At 37.4% G+C, this 21,327-nt stretch overlaps 15 non-coding genes across 15 annotated transcripts; all 15 read left to right on the top strand.

The window, feature by feature from the left end:
- Positions 1–859: 859 nt before the first annotated feature.
- Positions 860–931, top strand: TRNAG-UCC (transfer RNA glycine (anticodon UCC)). The gene has a single exon. It is a non-coding gene; the product is annotated as a tRNA-Gly (tRNA).
- A 928-nt stretch (positions 932–1,859) lies between these two features.
- On the top strand, positions 1,860–1,931 carry TRNAG-UCC (transfer RNA glycine (anticodon UCC)). Its single transcript has one exon. It is a non-coding gene; the product is annotated as a tRNA-Gly (tRNA).
- A 428-nt stretch (positions 1,932–2,359) lies between these two features.
- Positions 2,360–2,431, top strand: TRNAG-UCC (transfer RNA glycine (anticodon UCC)). Its single transcript has one exon. It is a non-coding gene; the product is annotated as a tRNA-Gly (tRNA).
- A 927-nt stretch (positions 2,432–3,358) lies between these two features.
- Positions 3,359–3,430, top strand: TRNAG-UCC (transfer RNA glycine (anticodon UCC)). Its single transcript has one exon. It is a non-coding gene; the product is annotated as a tRNA-Gly (tRNA).
- A 428-nt stretch (positions 3,431–3,858) lies between these two features.
- Positions 3,859–3,930, top strand: TRNAG-UCC (transfer RNA glycine (anticodon UCC)). The gene has a single exon. It is a non-coding gene; the product is annotated as a tRNA-Gly (tRNA).
- Positions 3,931–4,358: 428 nt separating this feature from the next.
- Positions 4,359–4,430, top strand: TRNAG-UCC (transfer RNA glycine (anticodon UCC)). Its single transcript has one exon. It is a non-coding gene; the product is annotated as a tRNA-Gly (tRNA).
- A 928-nt stretch (positions 4,431–5,358) lies between these two features.
- TRNAG-CCC (transfer RNA glycine (anticodon CCC)) lies at positions 5,359–5,430 on the top strand. Its single transcript has one exon. It is a non-coding gene; the product is annotated as a tRNA-Gly (tRNA).
- A 1,428-nt stretch (positions 5,431–6,858) lies between these two features.
- TRNAG-CCC (transfer RNA glycine (anticodon CCC)) lies at positions 6,859–6,930 on the top strand. Its single transcript has one exon. It is a non-coding gene; the product is annotated as a tRNA-Gly (tRNA).
- A 4,428-nt stretch (positions 6,931–11,358) lies between these two features.
- TRNAG-UCC (transfer RNA glycine (anticodon UCC)) lies at positions 11,359–11,430 on the top strand. The gene has a single exon. It is a non-coding gene; the product is annotated as a tRNA-Gly (tRNA).
- A 428-nt stretch (positions 11,431–11,858) lies between these two features.
- On the top strand, positions 11,859–11,930 carry TRNAG-UCC (transfer RNA glycine (anticodon UCC)). Its single transcript has one exon. It is a non-coding gene; the product is annotated as a tRNA-Gly (tRNA).
- A 428-nt stretch (positions 11,931–12,358) lies between these two features.
- TRNAG-UCC (transfer RNA glycine (anticodon UCC)) lies at positions 12,359–12,430 on the top strand. Its single transcript has one exon. It is a non-coding gene; the product is annotated as a tRNA-Gly (tRNA).
- A 1,930-nt stretch (positions 12,431–14,360) lies between these two features.
- Positions 14,361–14,432, top strand: TRNAG-UCC (transfer RNA glycine (anticodon UCC)). Its single transcript has one exon. It is a non-coding gene; the product is annotated as a tRNA-Gly (tRNA).
- A 1,928-nt stretch (positions 14,433–16,360) lies between these two features.
- Positions 16,361–16,432, top strand: TRNAG-UCC (transfer RNA glycine (anticodon UCC)). The gene has a single exon. It is a non-coding gene; the product is annotated as a tRNA-Gly (tRNA).
- A 1,428-nt stretch (positions 16,433–17,860) lies between these two features.
- TRNAG-UCC (transfer RNA glycine (anticodon UCC)) lies at positions 17,861–17,932 on the top strand. Its single transcript has one exon. It is a non-coding gene; the product is annotated as a tRNA-Gly (tRNA).
- Positions 17,933–18,860: 928 nt separating this feature from the next.
- Positions 18,861–18,932, top strand: TRNAG-UCC (transfer RNA glycine (anticodon UCC)). Its single transcript has one exon. It is a non-coding gene; the product is annotated as a tRNA-Gly (tRNA).
- Positions 18,933–21,327: the final 2,395 nt, after the last annotated feature.

The following is a 21,327-nucleotide window of genomic DNA, read 5'->3' as shown; positions in this document are numbered from 1 at the left end:
ATAGAAAATGTTAAAATCTTTGTAGAAATCATGATTCCTTCTTAGCAGATGACTTTTGATTCCACCACTGCCTGATTAAAGATTTGTAAATACATTTTACAAAGTTCACTGAGGTGCCATATGCAAGTAAATCAAAGGTCTTTTCTTTTCTCAGTATTGATACCACTGTATATCAGTTCAGTGGTGCATAAAAACCTTAAGTATGGACGAGCCTAAATCTTGAATTGTGAATGTCATGCAATATGCCAATTTTGTTTGAATATCTTCCACCAATGGTGTTACAGCGCAGGCTATAAAAATCTTTCAAACAGTTGTTGTGATTTCCATATTGGCCACTATATGCAATCGAAAAGTGCTCAAGCATTGGTGGTATAGTGGTGACTTAGCTGCCTTCCAAGCAATTGACTCGGGTTCGATTCCCGGCCAATGCATCCGTTTCCTTATGTGCTGTTTTCGCACTTATAGTTGTTGCTTAAGATATGCTCAGATGACAAGGTCCATAGAAAATGTTAAAATCTTTGTAGAAATCATGATTCCTTCTTAGCAGATGACTTTTGATTCCACCACTGCATGATTAAAGATTTGTAAACACATTTTACAAAGTTCACTGAGGTGCCATATGCAAGTACATCAAAGGTCTTTTCTTTTCTCAGTTTTGATACCACTGTATATCAGTTCAATGGTGCATAAAAACCTTAAGTATGGATGAGCCTAAATCTTGAATTGTGAATGTCATGCAATTTGCCAATTTTGTTTGAATATCTACCACCAATGGTGCTACAGCGCAGGCTATAAAAATCTTTCAAACAGTTGTTGTGATTTCCATATTGGCCACTCTATGCATTTGAAAAGTGCACAAGCATTGGTGGTATAGTGGTGAGCATAGCTACCTTCCAAGCAGTTGACCCGGGTTCGATTCCCGGCCAATGCATCCTTTTCCTTATGTGCTGTTTTCGCACTTATAGTTGTTGCTTAAGATATGCTCAGATGACAAGGTCCATAGAAAATGTTAAAATCTTTGTAGAAATCATGATTCCTTCTTAGCAGATGACTTTTGATTCCACCACTGCCTGATTAAAGATTTGTAAATACATTTTACAAAGTTCACTGAGGTGCCATATGCAAGTAAATCAAAGGTCTTTTCTTTTCTCAGTTTTGATACCACTGTATATCAGTTCAGTGGTGCATAAAAACCTTAAGTATGGATGAGCCTAAATCTTGAATTGTGAATGTCATGCAATTTGCCAATTTTGTTTGAATATCTTTCACCAATGGTGCTACAGCGCAGGCTATAAATATCTTTCAAACAGTTGTTGTGATTTCCATATTGGCCACTATATGCATTTGAAAAGAGCTCAAGCATTGGTGGTATAGTGGTGAGCATTGCTGCCTTCCAAGCTGTTGACCCGGGTTCCATTCCCGGCCAATGCATCCTTTTCCTTATGTGCTGTTTTCGCACTTATAGTTGTTGCTTAAGATATGCTCAGATGACAAGGTCCATAGAAAATGTTAAAATCTTTGTAGAAATCATGATTCATTCTTAGCAGATGACTTTTGATTCCACCACTACCTGATTAAAGATTTGTAAATACATTTTACAAGAATCACTGAGGTGCCATATGCAAGTAAATCGAAGGTCTTTTCTTTTCTCAGTTTTGATACCACTGTATATCAGTTCAATGGTGCATAAAAACCTTAAGTATGGATGAGCCTAAATCTTGAATTGTGAATGTCATGCAATTTGCCAATTTTGTTTGAATATCTACCACCAATGGTGCTACAGCGCAGGCTATAAAAATCTTTCAAACAGTTGTTGTGATTTCCATATTGGCCACTCTATGCATTTGAAAAGTGCTCAAGCATTGGTGGTATAGTGGTGAGCATAGCTGCCTTCCAAACAGTTGACCCGGGTTCGATTCCCGGCCAATGCATCCTTTTCCTTATGTGCTGTTTTCGCACTTATAGTTGTTGCTTAAGATATGCTCAGATGACAAGGTCCATAGAAAATGTTAAAATCTTTGTAGAAATCATGATTCTTTCTTAGCAGATGACTTTTGATTCCACCACTGCCTGATTAAAGATTTGTAAATACATTTTACAAAGTTCACTGAGGTGCCATATGAAAGTAAATCGAAGGTCTTTTCTTTTCTCAGTTTTGATACCACTGTATGTAAGTTCATTGGTGCATAAAAACCTTAAGTATGAATGAGCCTAAATCTTGAATTGTGAATGTCATGCAATTTTCCAATTTTGTTTGAATATCTTCCACCATTGGTGCTACAGCGCAGGCTATAAATATCTTTCAAACAGTTGTTGTGATTTCCATATTGGCCACTATATGCAATCGAAAAGAGCTCAAGCATTGGTGGTATAGTGGTGAGCATAGCTGCCTTCCAAGCAGTTGACCCGGGTTCGATTCCCGGCCAATGCATCCTTTTCCTTATGTGCTGTTTTCGCACTTATAGTTGTTGCTTAAGATATGCTCAGATGACAAGGTAAATAGAAAATGTTAAAATCTTTGTAGAAATCATGATTCCTTCTTAGCAGATGACTTTTGATTCCACCACTGCCTGATTAAAGATTTGTAAACACATTTTACAAAGTTCACTGAGGTGCCATATGCAAGTACATCAAAGGTCTTTTCTTTTCTCAGTTTTGATACCACTGTATATCAGTTCAGTGGTGCATAAAAACCTTAAGTATGGATGAGCCTAAATCTTGAATTGTGAATGTCATGCAATATGCCAATTTTGTTTGAATATCTTCCACCAATGGTGTTACAGCGCAGGCTATAAAAATCTTTCAAACAGTTGTTGTGATTTCCATATTGGCCACTATATGCAATCGAAAAGTGCTCAAGCATTGGTGGTATAGTGGTGACTTAGCTGCCTTCCAAGCAATTGACTCGGGTTCGATTCCCGGCCAATGCATCCGTTTCCTTATGTGCTGTTTTCGCACTTATAGTTGTTGCTTAAGATATGCTCAGATGACAAGGTCCATAGAAAATGTTAAAATCTTTGTAGAAATCATGATTCCTTCTTAGCAGATGACTTTTGATTCCACCACTGCATGATTAAAGATTTGTAAACACATTTTACAAAGTTCACTGAGGTGCCATATGCAAGTACATCAAAGGTCTTTTCTTTTCTCAGTTTTGATACCACTGTATATCAGTTCAATGGTGCATAAAAACCTTAAGTATGGATGAGCCTAAATCTTGAATTGTGAATGTCATGCAATTTGCCAATTTTGTTTGAATATCTACCACCAATGGTGCTACAGCGCAGGCTATAAAAATCTTTCAAACAGTTGTTGTGATTTCCATATTGGCCACTCTATGCATTTGAAAAGTGCACAAGCATTGGTGGTATAGTGGTGAGCATAGCTACCTTCCAAGCAGTTGACCCGGGTTCGATTCCCGGCCAATGCATCCTTTTCCTTATGTGCTGTTTTCGCACTTATAGTTGTTGCTTAAGATATGCTCAGATGACAAGGTCCATAGAAAATGTTAAAATCTTTGTAGAAATCATGATTCATTCTTAGCAGATGACTTTTGATTCCACCACTACCTGATTAAAGATTTGTAAATACATTTTACAAGAATCACTGAGGTGCCATATGCAAGTAAATCGAAGGTCTTTTCTTTTCTCAGTTTTGATACCACTGTATATCAGTTCAATGGTGCATAAAAACCTTAAGTATGGATGAGCCTAAATCTTGAATTGTGAATGTCATGCAATTTGCCAATTTTGTTTGAATATCTACCACCAATGGTGCTACAGCGCAGGCTATAAAAATCTTTCAAACAGTTGTTGTGATTTCCATATTGGCCACTCTATGCATTTGAAAAGTGCTCAAGCATTGGTGGTATAGTGGTGAGCATAGCTGCCTTCCAAACAGTTGACCCGGGTTCGATTCCCGGCCAATGCATCCTTTTCCTTATGTGCTGTTTTCGCACTTATAGTTGTTGCTTAAGATATGCTCAGATGACAAGGTCCATAGAAAATGTTAAAATCTTTGTAGAAATCATGATTCTTTCTTAGCAGATGACTTTTGATTCCACCACTGCCTGATTAAAGATTTGTAAATACATTTTACAAAGTTCACTGAGGTGCCATATGAAAGTAAATCGAAGGTCTTTTCTTTTCTCAGTTTTGATACCACTGTATGTAAGTTCATTGGTGCATAAAAACCTTAAGTATGAATGAGCCTAAATCTTGAATTGTGAATGTCATGCAATTTTCCAATTTTGTTTGAATATCTTCCACCATTGGTGCTACAGCGCAGGCTATAAATATCTTTCAAACAGTTGTTGTGATTTCCATATTGGCCACTATATGCAATCGAAAAGAGCTCAAGCATTGGTGGTATAGTGGTGAGCATAGCTGCCTTCCAAGCAGTTGACCCGGGTTCGATTCCCGGCCAATGCATCCTTTTCCTTATGTGCTGTTTTCGCACTTATAGTTGTTGCTTAAGATATGCTCAGATGACAAGGTAAATAGAAAATGTTAAAATCTTTGTAGAAATCATGATTCCTTCTTAGCAGATGACTTTTGATTCCACCACTGCCTGATTAAAGATTTGTAAATACATTTTACAAAGTTCACTGAGGTGCCATATGCAAGTAAATCGAAGGTCTTTTCTTTTCTCAGTTTTGATACCACTGTATGTCAGTTCAATGGTGCATAAAAACCTTAAGTATGGATGAGCCTAAATCTTGAATTGTGAATGTCATGCAATTTGCCAATTTTGTTTGAATATCTTCCACCAATGGTGCTACAGCGCAGGCTATAAATATCTTTCAAACAGTTGTTGTGATTTCCATATTGGCCACTATATGCAATCGAAAAGTGCTCAAGCATTGGTGGTATAGTGGTGAGCATAACTGCCTTCCAAGCAATTGACTCGGGTTCGATTCCCGGCCAATGCATCCTTTTCCTTATGTGCTGTTTTCGCACTTATAGTTGTTGCTTAAGATATGCTCAGATGACAAGGTCCATAGAAAATGTTAAAATCTTTGTAGAAATCATGATTCATTTTTAGCAGATGACTTTTGATTCCACCACTGCCTGATTAAAGATTTGTAAATACATTTTACAAAGTTCACTGAGGTGCCGTATGCAAGTAAATCAAAGGTCTTTTCTTTTCTCAGTTTTGATACCACTGTATATCAGTTCAGTGGTGCATAAAAACCTTAAGTATGGATGAGCCTAAATCTTGGATTGTGAATGTCATGCAATTTGCCAATTTTGTTTGAATATCTTCCACCAATGGTGCTACAGCGCAGGCTATAAATATCTTTCAAACAGTTGTTGTGATTTCCATATTGGCCACTATATGCAATTGAAAAGTGCTCAAGCATTGGTGGTATAGTGGTGAGCATAACTGCCTCCCAAGCAATTGACTCGGGTTCGATTCCCGGCCAATGCATCCTTTTCCTTATGTGCTGTTTTCGCACTTATAGTTGTTGCTTAAGATATGCTCAGATGACAAGGTCCATAGAAAATGTTAAAATCTTTGTAGAAATCATGATTCCTTCTTAGCAGATGACTTTTGATTCCACCACTGCCTGATTAAAGATTTGTAAATACATTTTACAAAGTTCACTGAGGTGCCATATGCAAGTAAATCAAAGGTCTTTTCTTTTCTCAGTTTTGATACCACTGTATATCAGTTCAGTGGTGCATAAAAATCTTAAGTATGGATGAGCCTAAAACTTGAATTGTGAATGTCATGCAATTTGCCAATTTTGTTTGAATATCTTCCACCAATGGTGCTACAGCGCAGGCTATAAATATCTTTCAAACAGTTGTTGTGATTTCCATATTGGCCACTATATGCAATCGAAAAGTGCTCAAGCATTGGTGGTATAGTGGTGAGCATAACTGCCTTCCAAGCAATTGACTCGGGTTCGATTCCCGGCCAATACATCCTTTTCCTTATGTGCTGTTTTCGCACTTATAGTTGTTGCTTAAGATATGCTCAGATGACAAGGTCCATAGAAAATGTTAAAATCTTTGTAGAAATCATGATTCCTTCTTAGCAGATGACTTTTGATTCCACCACTGCCTGATTAAAGATTTGTAAATACATTTTACAAAGTTCACTGAGGTGCCATATGCAAGTAAATCAAAGGTCTTTTCTTTTCTCAGTTTTGATACCACTGTATATCAGTTCAGTGGTGCATAAAAACCTTAAGTATGGATGAGCCTAAATCTTGAATTGTGAATGTCATGCAATTTGCCAATTTTGTTTGAATATCTTCCACCAATGGTGCTACAGCGCAGGCTATAAATATCTTTCAAACAGTTGTTGTGATTTCCATATTGGCCACTATATGCATCGAAAAAGCGCTCAAGCATTGGTGGTATAGTGGTGACCATAGCTGCCTTCCAAGCAATTGACTCGGGTTCGATTCCCGGCCAATGCATCCGTTTCCTTATGTGCTGTTTTCGCACTTATAGTTGTTGCTTAAGATATGCTCAGATGACAAGGTCCATAGAAAATGTTAAAATCTTTGTAGAAATCATGATTCATTTTTAGCAGATGACTTTTGATTCCACCACTGCCTGATTAAAGATTTGTAAATACATTTTACAAAGTTCACTGAGGTGCCGTATGCAAGTAAATCAAAGGTCTTTTCTTTTCTCAGTTTTGATACCACTGTATATCAGTTCAGTGGTGCATAAAAACCTTAAGTATGGATGAGCCTAAATCTTGGATTGTGAATGTCATGCAATTTGCCAATTTTGTTTGAATATCTTCCACCAATGGTGCTACAGCGCAGGCTATAAATATCTTTCAAACAGTTGTTGTGATTTCCATATTGGCCACTATATGCAATTGAAAAGTGCTCAAGCATTGGTGGTATAGTGGTGAGCATAACTGCCTCCCAAGCAATTGACTCGGGTTCGATTCCCGGCCAATGCATCCTTTTCCTTATGTGCTGTTTTCGCACTTATAGTTGTTGCTTAAGATATGCTCAGATGACAAGGTCCATAGAAAATGTTAAAATCTTTGTAGAAATCATGATTCCTTCTTAGCAGATGACTTTTGATTCCACCACTGCCTGATTAAAGATTTGTAAATACATTTTACAAAGTTCACTGAGGTGCCATATGCAAGTAAATCAAAGGTCTTTTCTTTTCTCAGTTTTGATACCACTGTATATCAGTTCAGTGGTGCATAAAAATCTTAAGTATGGATGAGCCTAAAACTTGAATTGTGAATGTCATGCAATTTGCCAATTTTGTTTGAATATCTTCCACCAATGGTGCTACAGCGCAGGCTATAAATATCTTTCAAACAGTTGTTGTGATTTCCATATTGGCCACTATATGCAATCGAAAAGTGCTCAAGCATTGGTGGTATAGTGGTGAGCATAACTGCCTTCCAAGCAATTGACTCGGGTTCGATTCCCGGCCAATACATCCTTTTCCTTATGTGCTGTTTTCGCACTTATAGTTGTTGCTTAAGATATGCTCAGATGACAAGGTCCATAGAAAATGTTAAAATCTTTGTAGAAATCATGATTCCTTCTTAGCAGATGACTTTTGATTCCACCACTGCCTGATTAAAGATTTGTAAATACATTTTACAAAGTTCACTGAGGTGCCATATGCAAGTAAATCAAAGGTCTTTTCTTTTCTCAGTTTTGATACCACTGTATATCAGTTCAGTGGTGCATAAAAACCTTAAGTATGGATGAGCCTAAATCTTGAATTGTGAATGTCATGCAATTTGCCAATTTTGTTTGAATATCTTCCACCAATGGTGCTACAGCGCAGGCTATAAATATCTTTCAAACAGTTGTTGTGATTTCCATATTGGCCACTATATGCATCGAAAAAGCGCTCAAGCATTGGTGGTATAGTGGTGACCATAGCTGCCTTCCAAGCAATTGACTCGGGTTCGATTCCCGGCCAATGCATCCGTTTCCTTATGTGCTGTTTTCGCACTTATAGTTGTTGCTTAAGATATGCTCAGATGACAAGGTCCATAGAAAATGTTAAAATCTTTGTAGAAATCATGATTCCTTCTTAGCAGATGACTTTTGATTCCACCACTGCATGATTAAAGATTTGTAAACACATTTTACAAAGTTCACTGAGGTGCCATATGCAAGTAAATCAAAGGTCTTTTCTTTTCTCAGTTTTGATACCACTGTATATCAGTTCAGTGGTGCATAAAAACCTTAAGTATGGATGAGCCTAAATCTTGAATTGTGAATGTCAAGCAATTTGCCAATTTTGTTTGAATATCTTCCACCAATGGTGCTACAGCGCAGGCTATAAATATCTTTTAAACAGTTGTTGTGATTTCCATATTGGCCACTATATGCAATCGAAAAGTGCTCAAGCATTGGTGGTATAGTGGTGAGCATAACTGCCTTCCAAGCAATTGACTCGGGTTCGATTCCCGGCCAATGCATCCTTTTCCTTATGTGCTGTTTTCGCACTTATAGTTGTTGCTTAAGATATGCTCAGATGACAAGGTCCATAGAAAATGTTAAAATCTTTGTAGAAATCATGATTCCTTCTTAGCAGATGACTTTTGATTCCACCACTGCCTGATTAAAGATTTGTAAATACATTTTACAAAGTTCACTGAGGTGCCATATGCAAGTAAATCAAAGGTCTTTTCTTTTCTCAGTTTTGATACCACTGTATATCAGTTCAGTGGTGCATAAAAACCTTAAGTATGGATGAGCCTAAATCTTGAATTGTGAATGTCATGCAATTTGCCAATTTTGTTTGAATATCTTCCACCAATGGTGCTACAGCGCAGGCTATAAATATCTTTCAAACAGTTGTTGTGATTTCCATATTGGCCACTATATGCAATCGAAAAGTGCTCAAGCATTGGTGGTATAGTGGTGAGCATAACTGCCTTCCAAGCAATTGACTCGGGTTCGATTCCCGGCCAATGCATCCTTTTCCTTATGTGCTGTTTTCGCACTTATAGTTGTTGCTTAAGATATGCTCAGATGACAAGGTCCATAGAAAATGTTAAAATCTTTGTAGAAATCATGATTCCTTCTTAGCAGATGACTTTTGATTCCACCACTGCCTGATTAAAGATTTGTAAATACATTTTACAAAGTTCACTGAGGTGCCATATGCAAGTAAATCAAAGGTCTTTTCTTTTCTCAGTTTTGATACCACTGTATATCAGTTCAGTGGTGCATAAAAACCTTAAGTATGGATGAGCCTAAATCTTGAATTGTGAATGTCATGCAATTTGCCAATTTTGTTTGAATATCTTCCACCAATGGTGCTACAGCGCAGGCTATAAATATCTTTCAAACAGTTGTTGTGATTTCCATATTGGCCACTATATGCATCTGAAAAGTGCTTAAGCATTGGTGGTATAGTGGTGAGCATAGCTGCCTTCCAAGCAGTTGACCCGGGGTCGATTCCCAGCCAATGCATCCTTTTCCTTATGTGCTGTTTTCGCACTTATAGTTGTTGCTTAAGATATGCTCAGATGACAAGGTCCATAGAAAATGTTAAAATCTTTGTAGAAATCATGATTCCTTCTTAGCAGATGACTTTTGATTCCACCACTGCCTGATTAAAGATTTGTAAATACATTTTACAAAGTTCACTGAGGTGCCATATGCAAGTAAATCAAAGGTCTTTTCTTTTCTCAGTTTTGATACTACTGTATATCAGTTCAGTGGTGCATAAAAACCTTAAGTATGGATGAGCCTAAATCTTGAATTGTGACTGTCATGCAATTTGCCAATTTTGTTTGAATATCTTCCACCAATGGTGCTACAGCGCAGGCTATAAATATCTTTCAAACAGTTGTTGTGATTTCCATATTGGCCACTATATGCAATCGAAAAGTGCTCAAGCATTGGTGGTATAGTGGTGAGCATAACTGCCTTCCAAGCAATTGACTCGGGTTCGATTCCCGGCCAATGCATCCTTTTCCTTATGTGCTGTTTTCGCACTTATAGTTGTTGCTTAAGATATGCTCAGATGACAAGGTCCATAGAAAATGTTAAAATCTTTGTAGAAATCATGATTCCTTCTTAGCAGATGACTTTTGATTCCACCACTGCCTGATTAAAGATTTGTAAATATATTTTACAAAGTTCACTGAGGTGCCATATGCAAGTAAATCAAAGGTCTTTTCTTTTCTCAGTTTCGATACCACTGTATATCAGTTCAGTGGTGCATAAAAACCTTAAGTATGGATGAGCCTAAATCTTGAATTGTGAATGTCATGCAATTTGCCAATTTTGTTTGAATATCTTCCACCAATGGTGCTACAGCGCAGGCTATAAATATCTTTCAAACAGTTGTTGTGATTTCCATATTGGCCACTATATGCATCGAAAAAGCGCTCAAGCATTGGTGGTATAGTGGTGACCATAGCTGCCTTCCAAGCAATTGACTCGGGTTCGATTCCCGGCCAATGCATCCGTTTCCTTATGTGCTGTTTTCGCACTTATAGTTGTTGCTTAAGATATGCTCAGATGACAAGGTCCATAGAAAATGTTAAAATCTTTGTAGAAATCATGATTCCTTCTTAGCAGATGACTTTTGATTCCACCACTGCATGATTAAAGATTTGTAAACACATTTTACAAAGTTCACTGAGGTGACATATGCAAGTACATCAAAGGTCTTTTCTTTTCTCAGTTTTGATACCACTGTATATCAGTTCAATGGTGCATAAAAACCTTAAGTATGGATGAGCCTAAATCTTGAATTGTGAATGTCATGCAATTTGCCAATTTTGTTTGAATATCTACCACCAATGGTGCTACAGCGCAGGCTATAAAAATCTTTCAAACAGTTGTTGTGATTTCCATATTGGCCACTATATGCATTTGAAAAGTGCTCAAGCATTGGTGGTATAGTGGTGAGCATAGCTGCCTTCCAAGCAGTTGACCCGGTGTCGATTCCCAGCCAATGCATCCTTTTCCTTATGTGCTGTTTTCGCACTTATAGTTGTTGCTTAAGATATGCTCAGATGACAAGGTCCATAGAAAATGTTAAAATCTTTGTAGAAATCATGATTCCTTCTTAGCAGATGACTTTTGATTCCACCACTGCCTGATTAAAGATTTGTAAATACATTTTACAAAGTTCACTGAGGTGCCATATGCAAGTAAATCGAAGGTCTTTTCTTTTCTCAGTTTTGATACCACTGTATGTAAGTTCATTGGTGCATAAAAACCTTAAGTATGGATGAGCCTAAATCTTGAATTGTGAATGTCATGCAATTTGCCAATTTTGTTTGAATATCTTCCACCAATGGTGCTACAGCGCAAGCTATAAATATCTTTCAAACAGTTGTTGTGATTTCCATATTGGCCACTACATGCATTCGAAAAGAGCTCAAGCATTGGTGGTATAGTGGTGAGCATAGCTGCCTTCCAAGCAGTTGACCCGGGTTCGATTCCCGGCCAATGCATCCTTTTCCTTATGTGCTGTTTTCGCACTTATAGTTGTTGCTTAAGATATGCTCAGATGACAAGGTCCATAGAAAATGTTAAAATCTTTGTAGAAATCATGATTCTTTTTTAGCAGATGAGTTTTGATTCCACCACTGCATGATTAAAGATTTGTAAACACATTTTACAAAGTTCACTGAGGTGCCATATGCAAGTACATCAAAGGTCTTTTCTTTTCTCAGTTTTGATACCACTGTATATCAGTTCAATGGTGCATAAAAACCTTAAGTATGGATGAGCCTAAATCTTGAATTGTGAATGTCATGCAATTTGCCAATTTTGTTTGAATATCTACCACCAATGGTGCTACAGCGCAGGCTATAAAAATCTTTCAAACAGTTGTTGTGATTTCCATATTGGCCACTATATGCATTTGAAAAGTGCTCAAGCATTGGTGGTATAGTGGTGAGCATAGCTGCCTTCCAAGCAGTTGACCCGGGTTCGATTCCCGGCCAATGCATCCTTTTCCTTATGTGCTGTTTTCGCACTTATAGTTGTTGCTTAAGATATGCTCAGATGACAAGGTCCATAGAAAATGTTAAAATCTTTGTAGAAATCATGATTCCTTCTTAGCAGATGACTTTTGATTCCACCACTGCCTGATTAAAGATTTGTAAATACATTTTACAAGAATCACTGAGGTGCCATATGCAAGTAAATCGAAGGTCTTTTCTTTTCTCAGTTTTGATACCACTGTATATCAGTTCAATGGTGCATAAAAACCTTAAGTTTGGATGAGCCTAAATCTTGAATTGTGAATGTCATGCAATTTGCCAATTTTGTTTGAATATCTACCACCAATGGTGCTACAGCGCAGGCTATAAATATCTTTCAAACAGTTGTTGTGATTTCCATATTGGCCACTATATGCATCTGAAAAGAGTTCAAGCATTGGTGGTATAGTGGTGAGCATAGCTGTCTTCCAAGCTGTTGACCCGGGTTCGATTCCCGGCCAATGCATTCTTTTCCTTATGTGCTGTTTTCGCACTTATAGTTGTTGCTTAAGATATGCTCAGATGACAAGGTCCATAGAAAATGTTAAAATCTTTGTAGAAATCATGATTCATTCTTAGCAGATGACTTTTGATTCCACCACTGCCTGATTAAAGATTTGTAAATACATTTTACAAAGTTCACTGAGGTGCCATATGCAAGTAAAACGAAGGTCTTTTCTAATCTCAGTTTTTATACCACTGTATATCAGTTCAATGGTGCATAAAAACCTTAAGTATGGATGAGCCTAAATCTTGAATTGTGAATGTCATGCAATTTGCCAATTTTGTTTGAATATCTTCCACGAATGGTGCTACAGCGCAGGCTATAAATATCTTTCAAACAGTTGTTGTGATTTCCATATTGGCCACTATATGCATCGAAAAAGCGCTCAAGCATTGGTGGTATAGTGGTGAGCATAGCTGCCTTCCAAGCAGTTGACCCGGTGTCGATTCCCGGCCAATGCATCCTTTTCCTTATGTGCTGTTTTCGCACTTATAGTTGTTGCTTAAGATATGCTCAGATGACAAGGTCCATAGAAAATGTTAAAATCTTTGTAGAAATCATGATTCCTTCTTAGCAGATGACTTTTGATTCCACCACTGCCTGATTAAAGATTTGTAAATACATTTTACAAGAATCACTGAGGTGCCATATGCAAGTAAATCGAAGGTCTTTTCTTTTCTCAGTTTTGATACCACTGTATATCAGTTCAGTGGTGCATAAAAACCTTAAGTATGGATGAGCCTAAATCTTGAATTGTGAATGTCATGCAATTTGCCAATTTTGTTTGAATATCTTCCACCAATGGTGCTACAGCGCAGGCTATAAATATCTTTCAAACAGTTGTTGTGATTTCCATATTGGCCACTATATGCATAGAAAAAGCGCTCAAGCATTGGTGGTATAGTGGTGACCATAGCTGCCTTCCAAGCAATTGACTCGGGTTCGATTCCCGGCCAATGCATCCGTTTCCTTATGTGCTGTTTTCGCACTTATAGTTGTTGCTTAAGATATGCTCAGATGACAAGGTCCATAGAAAATGTTAAAATCTTTGTAGAAATCATGATTCCTTCTTAGCAGATGACTTTTGATTCCACCACTGCATGATTAAAGATTTGTAAACACATTTTACAAAGTTCACTGAGGTGCCATATGCAAGTAAATCGAAGGTCTTTTCTTTTCTCAGTTTTGATACCACTGTATATCAGTTCAATGGTGCATAAAAACCTTAAGTATGGATGAGCCTAAATCTTGAATTGTGAATGTCATGCAATTTGCCAATTTTGTTTGAATATCTTCCACGAATGGTGCTACAGCGCAGGCTATAAATATCTTTCAAACAGTTGTTGTGATTTCCATATTGGCCACTATATGCATTCAAAAAGAGCTCAAGAATTGGTGGTATAGTGGTGAGCATAGCTGCATTCCAAGCAGTTGACCTGGGTTCGATTCCCGGCCAATGCATCCTTTTCCTTATGTGCTGTTTTCGCACTTATAGTTGTTGCTTAAGATATGCTCAGATGACAAGGTCCATAGAAAATGTTAAAATCTTTGTAGAAATCATGATTCTTTTTTAGCAGATGAGTTTTGATTCCACCACTGCATGATTAAAGATTTGTAAATACATTTTACAAGAATCACTGAGGTGCCATATGCAAGTAAATCGAAGGTCTTTTCTTTTCTCAGTTTTGATACCACTGTATATCAGTTCAATGGTGCATAAAAACCTTAAGTTTGGATGAGCCTAAATCTTGAATTGTGAATGTCATGCAATTTGCCAATTTTGTTTGAATATCTTCCACCAATGGTGCTACAGCGCAGGCTATAAAAATATCTTTCAAACAGTTGTTGTGATTTCCATATTGGCCACTATATGCATTTGAAAAGAGTTCAAGCATTGGTGGTATAGTGGTGAGCATAGCTGCCTTCCAAGCTGTTGACCCGGGTTCGATTCCCGGCCAATGCATTCTTTTCCTTATGTGCTGTTTTCGCACTTATAGTTGTTGCTTAAGATATGCTCAGATGACAAGGTCCATAGAAAATGTTAAAATCTATGTAGAAATCATGATTCATTCTTAGCAGATGACTTTTGATTCCACCACTGCCTGATTAAAGATTTGTAAATACATTTTACAAAGTTCACTGAGGTGCCATATGCAAGTAAAACGAAGGTCTTTTCTATTCTCAGTTTTTATACCACTGTATATCAGTTCAATGGTGCATAAAAACCTTAAGTATGGATGAGCCTAAATCTTGAATTGTGAATGTCATGCAATTTGCCAATTTTGTTTGAATATCTTCCACGAATGGTGCTACAGCGCAGGCTATAAATATCTTTCAAACAGTTGTTGTGATTTCCATATTGGCCACTATATGCATCGAAAAAGCGCTCAAGCATTGGTGGTATAGTGGTGAGCATAGCTGCCTTCCAAGCAATTGACTCGGGTTCGATTCCCGGACAATGCATCCTTTTCCTTATGTGCTGTTTTCGCACTTATAGTTGTTGCTTAAGATATGCTCAGATGACAAGGTCCATAGAAAATGTTAAAATCTTTGTAGAAATCATGATTCCTTCTTAGCAGATGACTTTTGATTCCACCACTGCATGATTAAAGATTTGTAAATACATTTTACAAAGTTCACTGAGGTGCCATATGCAAGTAAATCGAAGGTCTTTTCTTTTCTCAGTTTTGATACCACTGTATATCAGTTCAATGGTGCATAAAAACCTTAAGTATGGATGAGCCTAAATCTTGAATTGTGAATGTCATGCAATTTGCCAATTTTGTTTGAATATCTTCCACGAATGGTGCTACAGCGCAGGCTATAAATATCTTTCAAACAGTTGTTGTGATTTCCATATTGGCCACTATATGCATTCAAAAAGTGCTCAAGCATTGGTGGTATAGTGGTGAGCATAGCTTCCTTCCAAGCAGTTGACCCGTGTTCGATTCACGGCCAATGCATCCTTTTCCTTATGTGCTGTTTTCGCACTTATAGTTGTTGCTTAAGATATGCTCAGATGACAAGGTCCATAGAAAATGTTAAAATCTTTGTAGAAATCATGATTCCTTCTTAGCAGATGACTTTTGATTCCACCACTGCCTGATTAAAGATTTGTAAATACACTTTACAAGAATCACTGAGGTGCCATATGCAAGTAAATCGAAGGTCTTTTCTTTTCTCAGTTTTGATACCACTGTATATCAGTTCAATGGTGCATAAAAACCTTAAGTTTGGATGAGCCTAAATCTTGAATTGTGAATGTCATGCAATTTGCCAATTTTGTTTGAATATCTTCCACCAATGGTGCTACAGCGCAGGCTATAAATATCTTTCAAACAGTTGTTGTGATTTCCATATTGGCCACTATATGCATTCAAAAAGAGCTCAAGAATTGGTGGTATAGTGGTGAGCATAGCTGCATTCCAAGCAGTTGACCTGGGTTCGATTCCCGGCCAATGCATCCTTTTCCTTATGTGCTGTTTTCGCACTTATAGTTGTTGCTTAAGATATGCTCAGATGACAAGGTCCATAGAAAATGTTAAAATCTTTGTAGAAATCATGATTCCTTTTTAGCAGATGACTTTTGATTCCACCACTGCCTGATTAAAGATTTGTAAATACATTTTACAAAGTTTACTGAGGTGCCATATGCAAGTAAATCGAAGGTCTTTTCTTTTCTCAGTTTTGATTCCACTGTATATCAGTTCAATGGTGCATAAAAACCTTAAGTATGGATGAGCCTAAATCTTGAATTGTGAATGTCATGCAATTTGCCAATTTTGTTTGAATATCTACCACCAATGGTGCTACAGCGCAGGCTATAAAAATCTTTCAAACAGTTGTTGTGATTTCCATATTGGCCACTATATGCATTTGAAAAGTGCTCAAGCATTGGTGGTATAGTGGTGAGCATAGCTGCCTTCCAAGCAGTTGACCCGTGTTCGATTCCCGGCCAATGCATCCTTTTCCTTATGTGCTGTTTTCGCACTTATAGTTGCTGCTTAAGATATGCTCAGATGACAAGGTCCATAGAAAATGTTAAAATCTTTGTAGAAATCATGATTCCTTCTTAGCAGATGACTTTTGATTCCACCACTGCCTGATTAAAGATTTGTAAATACATTTTACAAGAATCACTGAGGTGCCATATGCAAGTAAATCGAAGGTCTTTTCTTTTCTCAGTTTTGATACCACTGTATATCAGTTCAGTGGTGCATAAAAACCTTAAGTATGGATGAGCCTAAATCTTGAATTGTGAATGTCATGCAATTTGCCAATTTTGTTTGAATATCTTCCACCAATGGTGCTACAGCGCAGGCTATAAATATCTTTCAAACAGTTGTTGTGATTTCCATATTGGCCACTATATGCATCGAAAAAGCGCTCAAGCATTGGTGGTATAGTGGTGACCATAGCTGCCTTCCAAGCAATTGACTCGGGTTCGATTCCCGGCCAATGCATCCGTTTCCTTATGTGCTGTTTTCGCACTTATAGTTGTTGCTTAAGATATGCTCAGATGACAAGGTCCATAGAAAATGTTAAAATCTTTGTAGAAATCATGATTCCTTCTTAGCAGATGACTTTTGATTCCACCACTGCATGATTAAAGATTTGTAAACACATTTTACAAAGTTCACTGAGGTGACATATGCAAGTACATCAAAGGTCTTTTCTTTTCTCAGTTTTGATACCCCTGTATATCAGTTCAATGGTGCATAAAAACCTTAAGTATGGATGAGCCTAAATCTTGAATTGTGAATGTCATGCAATTTGCCAATTTTGTTTGAATATCTTCCACGAATGGTGCTACAGCGCAGGCTATAAATATCTTTCAAACAGTTGTTGTGATTTCCATATTGGCCACTATATGCATCGAAAAAGCGCTCAAGCATTGGTGGTATAGTGGTGAGCATAGCTGCCTTCCAAGCAATTGACTCGGGTTCGATTCCCGGACAATGCATCCTTTTCCTTATGTGCTGTTTTCGCACTTATAGTTGTTGCTTAAGATATGCTCAGATGACAAGGTCCATAGAAAATGTTAAAATCTTTGTAGAAATCATGATTCCTTCTTAGCAGATGACTTTTGATTCCACCACTGCATGATTAAAGATTTGTAAATACATTTTACAAAGTTCACTGAGGTGCCATATGCAAGTAAATCGAAGGTCTTTTCTTTTCTCAGTTTTGATACCACTGTATATCAGTTCAATGGTGCATAAAAACCTTAAGTATGGATGAGCCTAAATCTTGAATTGTGAATGTCATGCAATTTGCCAATTTTGTTTGAATATCTTCCACCAATGGTGCTACAGCGCAGGCTATAAATATCTTTCAAACAGTTGTTGTGATTTCCATATTGGCCACTATATGCATTTGAAAAGTGCTCAAGCATTGGTGGTATAGTGGTGAGCATAGCTGCCTTCCAAGCAGTTGACCCGTGTTCGATTCCCGGCCAATGCATCCTTTTCCTTATGTGCTGTTTTCGCACTTATAGTTGTTGCTTAAGATATGCTCAGATGACAAGGTCCATAGAAAATGTTAAAATCTTTGTAGAAATCATGATTCCTTCTTAGCAGATGACTTTTGATTCCACCACTGCCTGATTAAAGATTTGTAAATACATTTTACAAGAATCACTGAGGTGCCATATGCAAGTAAATCGAAGGTCTTTTCTTTTCTCAGTTTTGATACCACTGTATATCAGTTCAATGGTGCATAAAAACCTTAAGTTTGGATGAGCCTAAATCTTGAATTGTGAATGTCATGCAATTTGCCAATTTTGTTTGAATATCTTCCACCAATGGTGCTACAGCGCAGGCTATAAATATCTTTCAAACAGTTGTTGTGATTTCCATATTGGCCACTATATGCATTCAAAAAGAGCTCAAGAATTGGTGGTATAGTGGTGAGCATAGCTGCATTCCAAGCAGTTGACCTGGGTTCGATTCCCGGCCAATGCATCCTTTTCCTTATGTGCTGTTTTCGCACTTATAGTTGTTGCTTAAGATATGCTCAGATGACAAGGTCCATAGAAAATGTTAAAATCTTTGTAGAAATCATGATTCCTTTTTAGCAGATGACTTTTGATTCCACCACTGCCTGATTAAAGATTTGTAAATACATTTTACAAAGTTTACTGAGGTGCCATATGCAAGTAAATCGAAGGTCTTTTCTTTTCTCAGTTTTGATTCCACTGTATATCAGTTCAATGGTGCATAAAAACCTTAAGTATGGATGAGCCTAAATCTTGAATTGTGAATGTCATGCAATTTGCCAATTTTGTTTGAATATCTACCACCAATGGTGCTACAGCGCAGGCTATAAAAATCTTTCAAACAGTTGTTGTGATTTCCATATTGGCCACTATATGCATTTGAAAAGTGCTCAAGCATTGGTGGTATAGTGGTGAGCATAGCTGCCTTCCAAGCAGTTGACCCGTGTTCGATTCCCGGCCAATGCATCCTTTTCCTTATGTGCTGTTTTCGCACTTATAGTTGTTGCTTAAGATATGCTCAGATGACAAGGTCCATAGAAAATGTTAAAATCTTTGTAGAAATCATGATTCCTTCTTAGCAGATGACTTTTGATTCCACCACTGCCTGATTAAAGATTTGTAAATACATTTTACAAGAATCACTGAGGTGCCATATGCAAGTAAATCGAAGGTCTTTTCTTTTCTCAGTTTTGATACCACTGTATATCAGTTCAGTGGTGCATAAAAACCTTAAGTATGGATGAGCCTAAATCTTGAATTGTGAATGTCATGCAATTTGCCAATTTTGTTTGAATATCTTCCACCAATGGTGCTACAGCGCAGGCTATAAATATCTTTCAAACAGTTGTTGTGATTTCCATATTGGCCACTATATGCATTGAAAAAGCGCTCAAGCATTGGTGGTATAGTGGTGACCATAGCTGCCTTCCAAGCAATTGACTCGGGTTCGATTCCCGGCCAATGCATCCGTTTCCTTATGTGCTGTTTTCGCACTTATAGTTGTTGCTTAAGATATGCTCAGATGACAAGGTCCATAGAAAATGTTAAAATCTTTGTAGAAATCATGATTCCTTCTTAGCAGATGACTTTTGATTCCACCACTGCATGATTAAAGATTTGTAAACACATTTTACAAAGTTCACTGAGGTGACATATGCAAGTACATCAAAGGTCTTTTCTTTTCTCAGTTTTGATACCCCTGTATATCAGTTCAATGGTGCATAAAAACCTTAAGTATGGATGAGCCTAAATCTTGAATTGTGAATGTCATGCAATTTGCCAATTTTGTTTGAATATCTACCACCAATGGTGCTACAGCGCAGGCTATAAAAATCTTTCAAACAGTTGTTGTGATTTCCATATTGGCCACTATATGCATTTGAAAAGTGCTCAAGCATTGGTGGTATAGTAGTGAGCATAGCTGCCTTCCAAGCAGTTGACCCGGTGTCGATTCCCAGCCAATGCATCCTTTTCCTTATGTGCTGTTTTCGCACTTATAGTTGTTGCTTAAGATATGCTCAGATGACAAGGTCCATAGAAAATGTTAAAATCTTTGTAGAAATCATGATTCCTTCTTAGCAGATGACTTTTGATTCCACCACTGCCTGATTAAAGATTTGTAAATACATTTTACAAAGTTCACTGAGGCGCCATATGCAAGTAAATCGAAGGTCTTTTCTTTTCTCAGTTTTGATACCACTGTATGTAAGTTCATTGGTGCATAAAAACCTTAAGTATGGATGAGCCTAAATCTTAAATTGTGAATGTCATGCAATTTGCCAATTTTGTTTGAATATCTTCCACGAATGGTGCTACAGCGCAGGCTATAAATATCTTTCAAACAGTTGTTGTGATTTCCATATTGGCCACTATATGCATCGAAAAAGCGCTCAAGCATTGGTGGTATAGTGGTGAGCATAGCTGCCTTCCAAGCAATTGACTCGGGTTCGATTCCCGGACAATGCATCCTTTTCCTTATGTGCTGTTTTCGCACTTATAGTTGTTGCTTAAGATATGCTCAGATGACAAGGTCCATAGAAAATGTTAAAATCTTTGTAGAAATCATGATTCCTTCTTAGCAGATGACTTTTGATTCCACCACTGCATGATTAAAGATTTGTAAATACATTTTACAAAGTTCACTGAGGTGCCATATGCAAGTAAATCGAAGGTCTTTTCTTTTCTCAGTTTTGATACCACTGTATATCAGTTCAATGGTGCATAAAAACCTTAAGTATGGATGAGCCTAAATCTTGAATTGTGAATGTCATGCAATTTGCCAATTTTGTTTGAATATCTTCCACGAATGGTGCTACAGCGCAGGCTATAAATATCTTTCAAACAGTTGTTGTGATTACCATATTGGCCACTATATGCATTCAAAAAGAGCTCAAGAATTGGTGGTATAGTGGTGAGCATAGCTGCATTCCAAGCAGTTGACCTGGGTTCGATTCCCGGCCAATGCATCCTTTTCCTTATGTGCTGTTTTCGCACTTATAGTTGTTGCTTAAGATATGCTCAGATGACAAGGTCCATAGAAAATGTTAAAATCTTTGTAGAAATCATGATTCCTTCTTAGCAGATGACTTTTGATTCCACCACTGCCTGATTAAAGATTTGTAAATACATTTTACAAGAATCACTGAGGTGCCATATGCAAGTAAATCAAAGGTCTTTTCTTTTCTCAGTTTTGATACCACTGTATATCAGTTCAGTGGTGCATAAAAACCTTAAGTATGGATGAGCCTAAATCTTGAATTGTGAATGTCATGCAATTTGCCAATTTTGTTTGAATATCTTCCACCAATGGTGCTACAGCGCAGGCTATAAATATCTTTCAAACAGTTGTTGTGATTTCCAT

Source organism: Pseudophryne corroboree, chromosome 4, assembly GCF_028390025.1.
Source record: "Pseudophryne corroboree isolate aPseCor3 chromosome 4, aPseCor3.hap2, whole genome shotgun sequence".
In the NCBI taxonomy this organism is placed as follows: domain Eukaryota; kingdom Metazoa; phylum Chordata; class Amphibia; order Anura; family Myobatrachidae; genus Pseudophryne; species Pseudophryne corroboree.
Note: the sequence above shows the minus strand (reverse complement) of the source record. Positions and strands in the feature narration are given on the sequence as shown.